The sequence below is a fragment of the Temnothorax nylanderi genome, unplaced genomic scaffold (assembly GCF_030848795.1).
Source record: "Temnothorax nylanderi isolate EJ_2023f unplaced genomic scaffold, tnyl_v1.0 TNYL_tig0423_pilon, whole genome shotgun sequence".
Taxonomy (NCBI): Eukaryota; Metazoa; Arthropoda; class Insecta; order Hymenoptera; family Formicidae; genus Temnothorax; species Temnothorax nylanderi.
The window spans coordinates 150,153-163,471 of NW_027249485.1; the positions used below are offsets into that span (position 1 = coordinate 150,153).

The 13,319-nt window shown below is 33.9% G+C and overlaps 2 long non-coding RNA genes and 1 pseudogene across 2 annotated transcripts; 1 reads left to right on the plus strand and 2 right to left on the minus strand.

Annotated features, from left to right (window-relative positions):
• Nucleotides 1-7,852: 7,852 nt before the first annotated feature.
• Nucleotides 7,853-8,962, plus strand: LOC139782541 (uncharacterized). Its single transcript, XR_011720915.1, has 4 exons — nt 7,853-8,227; nt 8,315-8,392; nt 8,470-8,768; nt 8,855-8,962. It is a non-coding gene; the product is annotated as an uncharacterized lncRNA (long non-coding RNA).
• Nucleotides 8,770-9,500, minus strand: LOC139782542 (uncharacterized). Its single transcript, XR_011720916.1, has 2 exons — nt 9,118-9,500; nt 8,770-9,001 (listed from the first exon to the last, which is right to left on the minus strand). It is a non-coding gene; the product is annotated as an uncharacterized lncRNA (long non-coding RNA).
• Nucleotides 9,501-10,449: 949 nt separating this feature from the next.
• LOC139782540 (uncharacterized) lies at nt 10,450-12,884 on the minus strand (annotated as a pseudogene).
• Between the last annotated feature and the right edge of the window lie 435 nt (nt 12,885-13,319).

Sequence of the window (13,319 nt, forward strand, 5' to 3'; positions counted from 1 at the left end):
TTACAATATTTTATAAATAAGTTTTCTAAATGCTTGATTAGATAATATAGTTTTAAATTAGGATGTATTATACGCCCCTCTTGTCCCTCTGTTTTCATATCAGTTAATAGATTGCATTACAATTAAAAATTTAAATTTTTATACTACAGGTACACGCAAAAAAATCTTATATTAAATATAATATTATCAATAATACTATTATACAATATTTACTGCATACAATGTTAACCGTTAACCAACCTCCAGTGAATCTTGATTCAAGCGTCCTGTTGGAACATAATCAAAACCAGCATTTAAGGTCAAATACTGTATTAAATCAATCGTTGACTTCAAAGTAACGCGGAGTCCTTCTGCAGTCTGTCTTGTTAAAAAATTATCTTTTGAAATTGCACCATTCTGGAGGTATTCTTCCCAACTATCCAATTTTTTAAGAGATTCTTCTATAGTCTAACAAAAATATATTTAGTATTATCAAATGTTTCGTAATGTTAACATAAATCAATATAAAGTTAATCATATTAACATAAACATCAAATAAAAAATTAATAAATTGTTCAAAATTATATTAACCTTGTAATAATTATCTCCAATCTTCACACCTTGCTTCTGATTTAAAGCGTCAAAGAGATCGTTGATCCAATCACAAAAATTAGCTGTATTATCACAATCGCGTAATTCAGGTAAAAAATTTTTGTAAAATCGGAATCCATGGGCCATTGATTTACTAAAAACCTATACAAATAATGGAATTTTGTTAATATTTTGCACAAAATTATATCATTCTGTCACTATAAAATTGTATTAATATATTTATTAAAATATATGTGTGTGTGTATATACACACGTATATGCGTATATATGTATAGAAAGAGAGAGAGAGAGAGAGATAGAGAGAGAGAGAAAGGAAAGAGAGAGAAAGAGGGAGAGAGAGAACTTACTTGAACAGCTAATGATACTCTCATTTTAGCAGTGTTATTCAGTTCTAAATGATTCGTTGTTATTCTCGGACATACTCGCATTTCAGCTGGTAATGTTTTGTCCTTATTATGTAAAATTTGAAAGTAATCCCATTTTATTAAATTTTCTTCCGGGCTAAGCTAAATACAAAAATAAAATACACAAGTAATAATCATTTTAAGTTTAAAAATTATAATTTAAATGATATAAAAAATATAAAATTATATGTAATTTAACTATTTTACCAGTAATGGTGTGCTATATAATCGATTTCTTAATGTCTTCAGTAAATGTATCCAATCGGAAAAAACGAATACATAACGTCCATTAATTGTTGGATGTTCAAAATAATTTTTTAATTTATCTTTTGCACCGCTTACGCCTACTGTTGTCCAAAATTTTCTATTAGTGGCTGCACCGTCAGTAATGACACCATGGACTTTAGCACCAATATTTTCTAATAATGAAATAGCCTGTAATAAATTAATATAATAAAAATATTGCAATTCCATATTTTGCTAAATTAAACGCATACCTTAATTATAAGCTGTGCAAGCATTTCTCCTGATACAGGACCCCTAGAGGCAAATACTGCAATCGGTTGAGAATAAGAATCCGCTATTGGATGAAACATTATCACCAAACCATAATTTGCCTTTTCATCAAGATTTGATGATTGTGGTCCATCATTACCAAAGTCAACTAATCCAGTATAATTGAGTTTTTTAGAGTTGACTAAAATATTTTCTCGAAGATGTATTTCATCAAGTAGTATTATGCCGTGTTTTTGTTTATCTTCTTTTTTGTCTAATACTTTTTTGAACATGTCAAAAAATTTTGTATCAAAACCACAAGGAGTATCTATTAGAGAAAGATACCTGAAAAATTTTTTTTTATTAAATATAGTATATATTATTATTATATTATCTAATATAAAAGTATTATTTATATTTTGTACTCGTGTAAATAAATGCTCATTAAATATACATATATTTCTCATAGAATTACTATATAATCTAATATAAAATAATATTTATTTTTGCCAGCTAAAAATTTAATATTACAAAATAATATTTTAACATGTTTATATATATGTACCTTTGTATAGTTCTTATACATGAAAGAGGTAATATTTGGTTATCTCGCAAAAAATTATATGCAGTGGATGATTTCATGCGCATCAACATACATAATAGGATCCACTCTTCACTATATCGCCGAGATTTTAAATTTGTACATTTTGTGGCTTGAATTATTTCACGCATTACATTAAGTTGATTGTCAGGAATTTTTTTATCTCTTAATCGATCTTCTATAGTTTTCATGGATATTTTTTCAGCTTTTATTTTACAATTCGTAAGATCTTCTTTTAATTTGTTTGCGACATATTTGCTTCTTTTTCTTGCTTTTTCTGCCTTATAATACTTGTTCCGCAACAATAATATTTTCTTTTCATTTTGTGTATTTGTTGACACTCTAATTTTTTTCATTGATTTTATAATTTTTGTTCGGCGAACTTTTCGTTTACTGACTTTTTTACATTAGAACAAAATTTACATTTTTTTTCTAAATGTGATAATATTAATGGACATTTATTATGTCTCCAAATGCCAGAGATATCTTTGTAAGTCAAATGATATCCTATTTCTTCAATTTCATTAGTAATATTATTTGCGCCTAAGCACATTAAAATTATTTATAGAATATAATGTTTCTCTTAATTGTTCTATACTTTTAATAGTGTTGTGTATTTGTATATCAAATGGAAAAGCTGCAACAGATTGTTTTAAAATATTTACTTCTAATTCCATGTTTTCTTTCAGTACGACTTCTTTTTGTGAATAAACACTGTATTTATTTTCAGAGTTTTTAAGTGCATTGACCATTGGTACATAAAAAATCAAAAGTTTTATATTATTATTGAAATACTTTAAATATGTCCATTGTGGCGGCATATAAAATTGTTTAGTATTAATAATATTAATTATATCGTCAAGTGATAATTCCAAATTCTTTCTTTCTTCCTTTAATATTTCATTGTTTAAAACAATCTCTTCAGTTGCAACTTCTTCTTTTTGAACGTTCTGCACATTAATTTTTATTTCTTCTGTCCCTTCTGTCCAAGGAAACTGGGTTGGTATTGTATTTTTTTTTAAACGTGGAATTTTGAATGGTGCAGACTAAAAAATATAATATTAAAATTAAATTTTTAAGTGAATCCTAATTCTACTAATACATTACATGGTTAATATTTATTGATATTAACTTTAAGAGGAAAAATATCAACTTTATATTAATTAATTAACATACTTACTACACCAAGAATATGTCCATTTTTATCATAAATAGTGCGGTGCCATAAGATGTCACTTTTTAAAAAATGTTTTTCGCAAACTGGTTGCTTTGCTTTTACAATAAAATCTTTTCTTCTTAAGGCTGCTTGCCATAATTTTATGGTTTCTTTATCATTTGGCACATAAAAAAATGCACTTTTTCTTTATTAGAATCGTACCCAGAGGTACATCCTGGAGCAATACACCGTGGCATATTATAGAAAATCACAGAAAATCACACTACGCACTTGACACACTTTTCTATGCGTTTTACTCGACCTACTCGACCAACTCGACGAACTCGACTAACCTCTTTGACATGTAAATATATATATCAACCGGCATGAATGTTTAGTAGCGCCGCGTAGCGGATAGCGGACATTATCTAGCCACGCGAGAACAAAGGATTTTGAGAGCGTGTCAGGGGGCTGATCAAAGCATTCCCTTACGGAAAAAAACTACAGCGGATTAGAGAAAATTATATTACAGGAACTACATAAAAGTATTACACAAAATTACAGACTGAAGTATTGTAATATACTGTAATATTTTCGTACTATACGCTCGGATTACAGGAAAATATTACAGGATTACAGGACTACAAGATTGCAGTCCTCTTAATACTAGAGGACACTGATTTCCGATATTCACCCGGCATAAAAAAAAATTATTTTTTTCTTAGTTTTATTACTTTTTTATAACTAAATTTGTTTCTTAAGATGCAGTCTATGATTATAAATATTTTCTTGTATTTGAAAAACACACTTACCTTGGTGGGATTCGAACTCGGGACCTCGGGACCTCTGGATCGTGAGCCAACTGCCTTACGTGGTAGACTACTTCTTAATTTGATGTAAGTGTTATATATAGTCTACATATGTCATAACCAGCACAAATATATAATTTTTCAAAAATCATCTTAAGAAACAAATTCAGTTTAAAAAGAGTAATAAAATTTTAAATTGGATATATGATATAATATTTCTTAAAGTCGGGTGAATGTCAGAAACCAGTGCCGGCTCATTATGAAATTACTTATAAAATATGAAATTAAAAAATAATAAAATGTGGTTAAAAAGTGATACATTAAATCTAATAAATTTCAAACAATATTTATAGAAATAATTTATATATATACAGCTGCATTGAAGTAAAAGTATACTATATATGGAGGTGGAGGGGTAAAAACCACAGTGGTGTAACTCAAATTTTTAAAAATATTTTCTTGTGTGCATAGATGCAATCTGTACAATATATAAATTGCATCTATGCACACGAGAAAATATTTTTAAAAATTTGACTTACACCACTGTGGTTTTTACCCCTCCATATATGATAAGACTCGCTATTTCAAATTTTATGGATTACTGGTAGCATTACGTTTAATACACATGTGTAGTAGTGTATTACACATTTGTAGATTACATGTGTAGTCTACTACACAAGTCACTTACCACACGTGTAGTATATTACACATATAATGGATTACACGTGTAGTCTACTACACAAGTCACTTATCACACGTGTAGTATATTACATATATAGTGGATTACACGTGTAGTGGATTTCACCCTTCATGATTAGACGTGTATTCCATATTACAGGGATTTCACGCACTAAGTAATTACAGCGTGTAATAACTACAGATTATTGTGTTCCTTTCTGTGATAACTACAGGTGGTCCTGTAGTAACTACACAAGTGCAATATTTACTGGCTGTAGTTTCTTTCCGTAAGGGTTACGATAGATGTAGTTGTAGCTTAAAGGTGGAAGCACATAAAATTGCAGGAGCCATGGGCAGAATGCAGAAGCCATATGCGCATGCGCTATGGTGTCTGCATTCTGCCTTCTTCTTCTTCTTTTTCTTAAGTTTTTTGGCTCCTGCCTCCTAACAGAGGACAATACGGCCTCGTTGCAATAGCTGTTTGTTTTACTAAGGCTGCATTCGGGGAGCGCGCTATTAGCGCTATTTGCTTATTCTATCCTTGTTCTACACTTAATGAGCGATAAAGATAGAATGATGCAATAGCGCTAAAGCCCCTTGCACAATAGGCGATAGCGATAGCGATAGCGACAGCGACAAAGTTGCCGACAAAGGTATAGCTTTGTCGGCAACCTTGTCGCTGTTGCTATCGCTATCGCTATCGCCTATTGTGCAAGGGGCTTAATAGCGCGCTCCCCGAACACAGCCTAAAGGTGCGATTTCACGATGACGCTCGACGCTGGATTCGAGCGTCAAACAGCGCCAAAAAGCTAAACTGTGTTTAGCTTTGACACTCGACGCTCGAATTCAGCCAATCCAGTGGTTAGGTTATATTTCGCGTCCCTCTGAATCTATCACGTGACCAGATTTGACGCTCGAATCCAGCGTCGAGCGTCATCGTGAAATCGCACCTTAAGTCGACTATTTAGAAGTCGACTTTTAGTCGACTTTCCGCCATTTTTAGAAGTCGACTAGAAGTCGACTTATAAAAGTCGACTTGCCGTCGACTTTCCGTCAACTGTGCTCTTAGGGTATTGTAGATGGGCACTTACTGCTTAAGTTTTACTGCTTAAGTTTTTCTATGTGCCACTGCCTTTAAGTACAATCTTAAAATGTCATTAACCAATCACAAAGCCGTATTAGCATCTTAAGACATTACTTACGACATTAAGACGGTCGAAGGCCCGGTCTACAATGGATGTCGTAACTGTCGTAAGTCGTGAGTCGTAAAAAATTGACCAATCATTAGTTGATTATTCTCCTCAAATTCGACTGTAATTGGTCAATTTCTTACGATTAACGACTTACGACAGTTACGACATCCATTGTAGACCGGGCCTTAAAATAAGAACCGACTATGAATACCGACCACGTATAAATAGATACAGTTCACTCAGGCCAAAACCCGTGAAATGGTTTACACACTCAACAATGAGTCTTGTTACACGGCGGCCGTTAATCGGGTTTAGTAACATCCATATAGTTATAACTACCGATGTAAAATGTCGTATAAACGCTAGTTACATCCGGTTTTAAACCAGCAGTTGTTATTACTCTACATATTCCTTCGTGTAAACGAGCATACGTTATAAGAAGTTACAACTACAGATGTTACTAAACCCGATTAACGGCGCCGTGTAACAGCGGTCCATAAGATGGAAAAGGAGAAAGAAGGACAGACATACGATTTCCACACTCAACATCATGGCGGACCATTTCACTTCAGGGGATCGATCAACCTCATAGAAGTTAGCCGGACAACTTCGACTTATGACATTTTTTTTTACGAATCGATTGTTAGTCGTTTGTTATTGATTGTGTTAGACTAATTAGAACGTTTGTTAGTTAATAGTTTTTACGTAATCACGAAAATAATTTTTAGTGTTAATTTAGCCGGTAAATATAGAATTCTTTACAATTTTCGGTTCAAACCGGGGTCAATCGATGCGGAATCGTTTGTTAGTTCCGAATATACTAATTAAAACGTTTGTTAGATCACGGTTTCGCTTAAAAAAGCGAAAAACTGTATATCGTTTAGCTGCCGGAAAGTTGGGGTGAGACGTAGAATATGTGGTGGTTTCGGAACGCATTTGTCCGAATTGCCCGATACGTAATAGTTCATCTAAACGAGAAACGTGCTTAAACTATTTTCAATTTATTTATCAGATTTGCTTGTGCCTAATACCTGGCTACATTTCACGTGCAAAAATATAGGTAAGTGTAAAATGCAAGGTAAATATGCAGAATAGTGGCTTCCTCACCGATTTCGTTGAACTTAGGCTTAATCGATGCGTTTTTGCGTGAAACGAAAGAATCTGGCAGAAAAAAGTGTCGCTCTGCCCCGCGAAGCGAGATATTAATGCTAGGTCTACAATGCGAGTCGCAAAGTCGTGAGTCGCAAGAATTGACCAATCACAGTCGAATTTGAGGAGAATAATCGACTGTGATTGGTCAATTCTTGCGACTCACGACTTTGCGACTCCCATTGTGGACCCAGCATAACAGTTATGCTGGGTCTACAATGCGAGTCGCAAAGTCGTGAGTCGCAAGAATTGACCAATCACAGTCGATTATTCTCCTCAAATTCGACTGTGATTGGTCAATTCTTGCGACTCACGACTTTGCGACTCGCATTGTAGACCCAGCATTAAAGTTGACGATTATCAGGTTATGAGACCTGTCATACCGACAAGATGTAGCGACTACTTCTTCTTCTTCTTCTTCCGTTTAATGGCACTTAAGTTCCGATCGGATAGTAACGGCCATTATTCCATTCTGTGATATGTCGGCTCAGCACTTCTTCCTCTATGAAAGCGGCCAGGACGAACCACTAGTCGTAAAAGCCGCAAGCGGCGTCGTAAAAAAAACGTTATAGGCCTCGAAAGGCGCCGATACAATGCAGACAGTAACAGTCGCAATACTTTAAAAAAAATTTTCTTTCGGAACACGTCCGAACACGATCGAGCCCGATCGTCAACTCGCATGTAGCGACTACGAACATGCCCCGCGGTCACATGCGGATGCTCCGTGGCCGCACGCGCATGCTCCGTAGCGACCTTTGTAGTGTAAAGGCCATGGCACATAAAAGTACATAAGCAGTAAGACGTAAGCAGTAAACAAATTGACCAATCACAGTTGAGAATTAGGCAGCCATATTAAAACGTAGAACTTACGACGAAAAATTCCACAAGGATTAAATTCTTATGTTTTACGTTTTACGTCTACCAATCAAGAGCGACTAGAAAACTCGTTATATTCTATACGCAGCTTTCAAAGGGATCAGAGGTTATTTTTAAGAAACATTGAAGATATTGGGTAAAAATTTGTGCCCTCGTGCCACAGTACTGTAGCATAGTGGTTATTTGGCGGAGATATCGGTTAAAAATTTGTGCCCTCGTGCCACAGTATTGTACGTATAGTGGTTATTTGGCGGCTTTGGCACTCACGGAACTTGGTAAGCATATCCTTTTTACGTTTAAAAATGTATTGCAAATTTTTATTCTATCACATGAATTTATGTAATACATTATTGCACCGACAGATAAACTGCAGAAGAACAGCGTCTGAAGTGTCAAAGAAGGTCGTACAGGTTAGGACACTTCTTTCAGCTCCTTGCCAGGTAAGTTTTGACAGTAATACCAATGAACGGCAATATCGAATATTATAATCAATTCTATCATTAGCAATTTATTGCAGTTGCTGTTTAATCTGACGGCAGCTGATCCGCATTGGACTGATCACGGCTGTCAAGACCAAAATGGGACATAACGAACATGAATATTGTAGTGGTTCATATAATGAAGAATTCGAAGACGATATACAACATGAAGTCGTCGAAGTCGAAGGGGAAAGCCTTGAAAAAGGAACTGATGAATTGTTGATAGATGCGGTAAGAAGTTATCCGCATTTGTACAATTCATCTTTGAAGGAATACAAAGACACAAACATGAAAGAAAATTCATGGATTGAAATTTCAAAAATTTTGGATATGTCAGGTAAGATTAAAATATTAATTTTTTAATGTTCTATATAAACAAGATAATATTAATATGTGTATGTAACAATAATGACTTCCTTGTAGTTTCAACTTGTCAAAATCGATGGCTACGCTTACGTGGAACGATTTTCAAAGGAGAAACGACTTCGCGAATTGGAGACACGAAGTGGTAGTGGTGCCACTCATCGACCTGCATTCCCATTATACCACAATCTCTTGTTTTTGGAAAGCCTTATAAAACGAAGAAGTAAGTTTGATTAATATAGACTATATGGTAAATAATATATAATACATAGTTTACTTATATTACACTGTATTAATTAATGTTTTGTAGATCATATACGAACGTGTCTGCTGCCAAGAAGCAATTAATGGATGCATCAAGTACATCTTCTCTTCCTGATAGGATCAACATAAGCAGGAGCAACATTTCATTGCCTCAAACAGTTTTAAGTACAAACCCAAACGACTCTTTTCCGCATTCATTGTCCTCAAGTCCATCTCAGGCTTTAAAGGTATCAAACACTAATCTTGAGAATGTACTACCATTGTTAGCCTGACGATATATTCATGCAATTAAAGACAGAATTTAAGGTAGAAGTACCAATACCTGGACGCGTATCTATATTTGGACACCTTTAATTATTATTTATAAGTATAACGCGAATTAAAATCAAAGATAAAAATATTTTTTTGTAGTTTGAAACTTTAGTTATATATATATACTTTAGCTATAGTTATCCAAACGTTTATTTCCATAAATTTATATTTTTTAAAGGTATCCACATATAGGTACGTGTCCAGGCATTGGTACATTTACCTACTTTTAGGTGTCCGGGTATTGGTACTTTTACCTTAGTAATTGTATTCCTCTCCATCTAAATATTTAGGAAAGTAATATACAACAAACTAAAGAATTAACAGAAACTGATCGCAGATCACTGCTTTCGTCATCATCTCAGTGTGAGTCACTTAATTTTTCTGGCATGAGTGGAGCAACATCAATATCAAGAGATTCTACACCATCTCCTGCACCACAAATGCTACCCTTCAATATAAAAATGGATCGCTCAAGAATAAAGAACAAAAGTAACACATACTTAGAGCATTCACTTGCAGCTCTGAGCGATAGTCTTCAAAAGCGTGTGACTAATGTAGAACCATCTCAGCAAAGGGGTTGGAATCTTAATGATTTAACACCTGATAAAAGTTTTGCTTGTTAGTAGCAACGGAATTGGAAAGAATGTCTGAATCCGAAAAATCGAGACGAAAGCAAGCGATTATAGAAATCTTATGGAAACCGTTAGGTTAGGTTATAGCCGCATAACTTTGTTTCTTATTTTATAATAATATAAGATCTTACTGTGTTACTTTTGTTCTTCTGATATTATAAAATATTTTTTAAAATAATCTTATATTATTCTTATATTACTTTATATTATTCTTATATTACTCTTATATTAATCGTACAATTAATCTTTTAGTTCATTTTTACCTGAAAAATACATGCCTGTATATTTTTTGTAATAACATTTTATTTAGCAGAAAATGTTTTTGTTCTGTGTGCTGCCAAACGCTTCAACACAAGAAATTATTTTACTTTGTAGTTTTTTGTACTGGCAGGAATGTATACAACAAATACAAATAAAAGTAATCAAATGCATTTAATAACCTTATTTATTTATTAATAAATGACGGAGACGATCTTATATTAGCTGATATTTAACTCTATTTCTAGAATACACATATTATTGTCACTCTTGAGCAAATCACTGTATTTTGATTTCTTTTCTTTAATAAGTACCAACAAACGTGTTGTAATTAACTATAAATGCAAAATAACGTCATAGAAAGTATACAATAAAAAATTGCAAATAAAAGTAATTAATCTTTTAACAAATGCGAATAAAAATAACTTCTTGGCTCAATGGAAATCTGGACTGTTGAAACCTCTATTAATGTACTCGTATTGCCATGAAACTTCACCCTCAGGAGTTAGCAAATAATCTGCTATTTCATCTCGTTGCTTGTATGCCAGTGTGGTTGAACGACGAGCATTGGTTGCTCTAATACGTTCAATTTCTGCTACGTTACTTGTTAGAACATTCACTTCTCCAGGCTCCACTAATAATAGTGCCATCCTCTTGCTCAGTATCGACGAAATTGGGAGGACAATAAATTCTGTGTTCTGCTGGCCTCAAATCGTTCACAGTTTTTAAAAAATTGTGGAGACATATCGTTGCTAATATGATCTTGTCGACATTTTCAGGATGTAAGCAATAGATTTTCTTAAAATTCTCCAGCGTGAGACAAGAATCCCGAATGTATTCTCTATAACCCTCCTAGCTCGTGATAATCTATAATTAAAGATTTCTTTTTTACATTTAAATTGCGACCTGGATATGGCCTCATCATATTTTGTGTTAGTTGAAATGCCTCATCTCCAACGAAGAAGCATGGCGTCCTTATTCTACTTCAGGCACATTGGCTTCACCTTTTGGTAAATTCAGATTACCATTGTGTAGAGCTTTGCCAAACTCCGATCTTGACAAAACTCCGCCATCACTGTTGCTGCCATATGCTCCAACATCTACTACTGTAAATTTATAATTGTGATCACATGCCGCCATTAATATTATACTGAAAGTTTTTTTGTAGTTGAAGTACACGCTCCCAGAATTTGGCGAGCTTGTATTTGTACGTGCTTCCCGTCAACTGCACCACAACAGTTTGGTAGGTTCCAAAGTTGTCCAAAATCCTTCACATATTTGTGATCCAATCTTCTTCTGTAGGAGATGGCAAATATAAGGGCGCTAATACTCTTATAATTGCAGCACAAGTCTCCTTTATTACTTTACGTGCCGTCGACTCCCCAATGCGATATGCTAAAGCGATTGATAGGACTTGATCTCCTGTAGCAAGGAATCTGATATAACGAAAATACAAAAAAATTTAGTTGGTTAATTTAATACTCCCTTTACATAACATATTATCACTGAAATAAATACATACCTTAGAGTTAAAGCAAGGCGTTGTTCGGGTATCAATGCCCGATGACTTTTCTTTACCAAAATGGTGTCATCATTTCCAGCAATTGATTAAAGATGCATAAAGACATTCTTGTGTAGCGAAAAACATAAACGGATCATTTTTCATCTCTTGCAGTAAGTGATTAAAGTCTCCTTGATCAGGGCGTCTCACATTGATTGGTCGTACCCAATATTGTCGATTGACCCAACGAAAAGATATTCGTTTCTTTACAATGTATATACCAAGCATTAGAATTAGTAATGCATGTATGAATATTTCTTCCTCATTATCCATTGCCTACAAAAAAGAACATAAAATCTTACATACAAATTATCCATTATTCTAAATTATAAATTAAGCTAACAACTCACGATCACATCACATGGCGATTTTTTCTACTTCTGACAGTTTATAGTATATCCTGTATATCAGCTACACACCCGTGGCTCCTGAATAAAAATGGATGGTAGAGATTAGATTGTTACACATTTAAAGAAAATAGAAATTGATCTCTGCATAAAAATTTTACATTTTCTTACCGATAATGTCTAATTGTATCGTTACAGTGATTGTATACGGCTTCGAGAATTTACACAGTAGCTAATACTGCACTGTGTCTAACATTTACATGAGTAGAATTCAACATATAATCTATAAAGTCGGCAGCACTACATCTATAGTATAATGTAAATTAGCTACCGTCAGATTAAAAGCAACTGCAAAAAATTGCTAATGATATAGAATTGATTATAATATTCGATATTGCAAACGTTCATTGGTATTACTGTCAAAACTTACCTGGCAAGGAGCTGAAAGAAGTGTCCTAACCTGTACGACCTTCTTTGACACTTGGTGATCTGTCATCAAAGGCTTTTTGTATTCTTCTATATTGCGCGATTTGTACGCTAACAGAATTTTTGTTGAATTATCTGATTTTGAGATATGTATGTCCTTATGCCAACTTCAAAATAGGCAAAGACAGTCCATATCCGTACCATATAGAAAGTTGTCTGCCAACGTTTTCTTGAAATACGATACGCTGCTCTTCTGCAGTTTATCTGTCGGTGCAATAATGTATTACATAAATTTATGTGATAAAATAAAAATTTGCAATACATTTCTAAACGTAAAAGGGATAGCTTACAAGTTCCGTGAGCGCCAAAGCCGCCAAATAACCACTATATGTACAGTATTGTGGCACGAGGGCACAAATTTTTTACCCGATATCTTATTTTCAATGTTTTTTAAAATAACCTCTGTCCCCTTGAAAGCTACGTAGAACATAACAAATTTTCAGTCGCTATTGATTGGTAGACGTAAAACGTAAAACGTAAAATTTCATCCTTGTGGAATTTTTCTACGTATGTTTTAAGTCCTACGTTTTAATATGGCTGCCTTTCTCAACACTGTGTGTTCACTGCTTATGTCTTACTGCTCATGTATGACCTTAAGTTTTCTCTGTGCCTTGCGCTGCTGCTTACGGCTTACTTCTTACGTCTTATGCTTACGTATTTTTATG